This window comes from Anomaloglossus baeobatrachus, unplaced genomic scaffold, assembly GCF_048569485.1.
Source record: "Anomaloglossus baeobatrachus isolate aAnoBae1 unplaced genomic scaffold, aAnoBae1.hap1 Scaffold_459, whole genome shotgun sequence".
NCBI classification, from domain to species: Eukaryota; Metazoa; Chordata; class Amphibia; order Anura; family Aromobatidae; genus Anomaloglossus; species Anomaloglossus baeobatrachus.
Genome location: NW_027443929.1, coordinates 140,452 through 144,521, shown reverse-complemented (window position 1 = coordinate 144,521; position 4,070 = coordinate 140,452). Strand labels below are relative to the sequence as shown.

General features: G+C 45.7%; 1 pseudogene; it reads left to right on the top strand.

Annotated features, from left to right (window-relative positions):
• The first annotated feature begins 2,413 nt into the window (after window positions 1–2,413).
• LOC142280574 (U2 spliceosomal RNA) lies at window positions 2,414–2,620 on the top strand (annotated as a pseudogene).
• Window positions 2,621–4,070: the final 1,450 nt, after the last annotated feature.

The following is a 4,070-nucleotide window of genomic DNA, read 5'->3' as shown; positions in this document are numbered from 1 at the left end:
GCCCGAAAAAGACGCCATACATTATGTCAGTGCCATCACTGACAAACCTGGATTGACCATGAAATACATCAATCCCCTTAAAGGTGAGTTAAAACAAGTTTTAACTAAATTGCCTTAATATTGTCATGCATTAGAATGACTGTCTTAGGTAATGATAAATATTTTCTACAGGAAGAGGAGTGTTTGCTGAAACTGAAATCGAAAAAGGGAGTTTTGTTGCAGAATATCGAGGCGAGCTCACGTATGCACTTACGATGGTAGACAACTACTCGAGATTTATGGTTGTGGTACAAGTCAAAGATCTAATGGCCCATACTGCAGCGAAGGTCTTCCAAGCACACTTATGCAGACCTCATGGCTACTCAGAGAGAGTCCTCACAGATCAATGCACTGCCTTTGAAGCGGAAATCTTCAAGGACTTCTGCAGCTTTTACCGATGCAGGAAGATGCGCACTACACCCTACCATGCTCAAACCAATGGTTATCAACCTGCTCAGGACTTTACCCCATATTCCAGATGTGGCCTTACAAGTGATTTATAGAGGGTTAACAATACGTTGGGATCACCGGATCTAATCTCCCTTTTTATACACCCTAAAATCTTGTTTGCTTTAGAATAAACAATAACATCATAAAGGTATAGCAGTACCGTTTCAAAGTTTCGGTGTCCCAAGCAGCATTCCATCAGCCTCTGGAAGGTTCCTGGCAAATTGCACAGCTCGAAGGGCATGCTTTTGAACTCGCAGAGACCCATCGGGGTGGCAAAGGCGGTCTTCTCCCGGTCTGCCTCAGCAACGGACACTTGCCAATAGCGACTAGTGAGATCAAGGGTAGAAAAATAATTTGCAGTTCTCAATGCAGCTAGCTATTCCTCAATACAGGGGAGTGGTGCTGTCCTTCTTCTTTAACAGGACCAACGGAGCTGCCCAGAGGCTACAACTGTCACGGATTACCCCAGCCTCCTTCATGTTGCTCAACATGTCCTTGGTACACTGGTAATGTGCAGGTAGTTTTGGCTTATATCTCTCTTTGATGGGTGGGTGTGCACTTGTGGGGATGTAGTGTTTGACCCCTTTTATTCTTCAAAAGTCTAGCGGATGTTTGCTGAAGACTTGCTCGTATTCTTGCACTAGCCTGTAGACCCCCTTCTTGTGATGTGAAGGTGTGGAGTCAGTGCCTACGTGTAATTCCTTACACCACTCCTCTGGCTGACTTGGTGAGCTGTCACTGAATGGGTGGGCTGAAGCAATGGTGGATGCTGCTGTTTGGATAGCATGTGTATCTACTGAGAACAGCTTATCAATGGTGGCAAATCGGAGCAGCTTAATCTCTTGCTCTCCGCAGTTCAACACTCTCATGGGCACTCTTCCCTTCCATATTAATGAATAAAACTATGATGTAAATAGCATATAGATACCCCACAAATGCAGATAAAAGTAGGTTATGGGAAAAGGGGGAAGAGAGAAACAGGAAAATAGTGGAATAAAGTATACCTTCCAGGTGGGAGAGGAAATGGCAGCACAGCCAGTGGAGGTGAAGCAAGGGGAGCCTGCAACTAAAGAGTTGAGAGCGTTATCACATGGTGACTGAGCCTGATTGTAACGGGAGCATAGAGGTGCCGATCCTGTCTTACCTGCGTTGGTGTAGAAGTGGGTGTCCTGTGGTGGAGTCAGCTGTGTGCAGTGGTGGCCGTGGGTTCTTTTATGTGCGACCGTAGTAATAGCTGCGCCCACTTCCTGTATGGGAGTGGAATGCAGTGAGGCTAATGGAACGCACGCCTGCGCATTTGTGTTTAACGTCGCGCATGTGCAGAACGGAGAAAAGGCTGCGCTCACTTCCTAATGAAAGGGAGTGAGACGCAGCTGGGAAGGGAAGGGAAAAGATTAGGGTTTGGGGATGATGAAAGGGCTTTCTACGGGCAAGGATGGCAAAGGGTGGCAGTGACGGAAAGTCAGGCAGCCTGTCCTGTCCTGTCCTGTCCGTCCGTCTTTTTGTATCATGAATTGGAAAGACTGCAAGGGGGAGGGGAGGTGCTTGGAGGAGGAGGAGTTATTCAGATTAATTGCAGTGGGCGGCGGCTGCAAAAAGCATCATTCTTCTTGTTTTTGCTCTGCAAAACAGCCTTTTCAAGGGTTGGCTTGGGTGACAAAATGTCTTCTGTAGGCGTGGGTTTGTCTCCCTCTCCCTAAGATGTGTCCGGTATAGGCCAGGGTGCCACTCAAGGCCGTAACCAATTCGGGTTATAGCTTCTCGGCCTTTTGGCTAAGATCAAGTGTAGTTTCGGAGGACGCTACCTTGGTCGGTACTGGAAGGTGCCTGGGATTGCACGTCTGCCGGCCTTGAGGAAGTGTGTGCGCCTTCTGGTGACACATAGCCCTCTTGTGCCTGGACGGTTCCCAGGCAACGGGAGGCGATCACCTTTGTTATTTTGAAGTCCTACTGATAAACAGAAAAAAAAAAAAATTAAATCTGTTCTTATCAGTTTAATATCTGATACGTCCCCTCTCTGGGGACCATATATTAAATGGATTTTTAGAACAAGGAGATGGAAAAAATCTTGCTCTGTCCACTCCACGCATTGACCTGGTATTGCAGTACCTCCAGGACCGGTGCACCCCTTCTTAACCCAGTTTCCAAAAGCAGAACTCAATTCACCTGATTCAAATGAGCCCCATTAGTGAATTGAAAGAAAGCAAAAACTTTATATGCACCTCAATTTGGCCAATTCACTTTTCACACTTTCACCCTTTTTTTTATCTTTCACACCTTTTACTTGCTTTATTGATGCAAAAGCTGTGCCAAATAGCAAACTCATCTCCACTCAACTTGACCAACTCTGCTATGTCCCGTGCAGTATCTTATTCTCAGTCTTATCTAGATCATTTGCAATTGAATAGAATAGATCCCTTTTGGACACATTGGATTCAGCTGCTGCAGTGACTGCAGGTGTTAGAAGATGCAGACTTGGCATCAGGTGCTGTCTATCAGATTCCACTCCAATTAAAGCTTCCATTGTTTTTCGGTGTTTTCTTTGAGCAATGATGATGTCTTTAGTGATCTGTTGGCTCCCTCTCCTGGAGGAAGAGTTTGCTTGCTCTTGGACTTTCAAAAAGAGAGGTCATGATAGACATTTAGCTTCTGAGCCCAATTGGGGACAGTCATGGGTGATGAATGTTTTGCAACCTGCTGCGAAGCCTGATACCGCAATATAAGGAACGTCAAATACTAAGAATGGGCGGCCTATGAAAGAATTAGTACTTTCATTAAGCATACTTAAACGGCTAATTGGGAATAGACAAACTGTAAAAAGCCCTCTGAGAAAGCCCCTCTCTAACCTTTGTTAGTAAGCTTTTCTGTAGTCTGCCTGTTGATGTATTTTCCGTTTGAACAGTGCACAACATGAAGTGACGGAACACTGGCTTGTCACAATGTCCCCCGCTGACATCACGATAGCGCTGCTGCCTAGAAAGCCAGCTGCGCAGCAGAAGTTGCTCTTTGGGTGGGATGGTGGGCTAATGTATCTATTCCTGCTTGGTGTGAGTTTGACATGATCTAGAGCAACGAGTTCCAGTGGCTAGCGGTTGATTATTGGCTGTAATGGGGCTTTCTGGCTGGTGCCAGCCTTTCTTCTTAGCACACAGGAACCACAATCCCTACACCATGCTTCGATGGATTCTCTCATCCCAGCCCAGTAAAACTACATATTTCACACAGTTATAAGCAGCCCATGGGCATTCACCTGGATTAAAACCCATAACAGCTCATAGACCAAACAATCAATCTACCACTGGACCAAAGACAGGAAGCTAAATCCACTGCCTGCGGTAACTAACTTAATCCTATAGTCTACTCACACAACAAACCCAAGAGAAAGGAAAAAAACATGGCTTCGATTATCCATCCAATGAAAACGCATAACCATTGTGAGCCATTGGACAATGCAATTGCACACATGGTGACATGGTGCACGGCCCAATGAATCAAGTCTGTACTTCATATTCACGGTTTAAGCCCTTGGGTTCTAATGTGTCCAGAGTACATATCCAGAAAGATTCCCTTTCTTTGTGCTA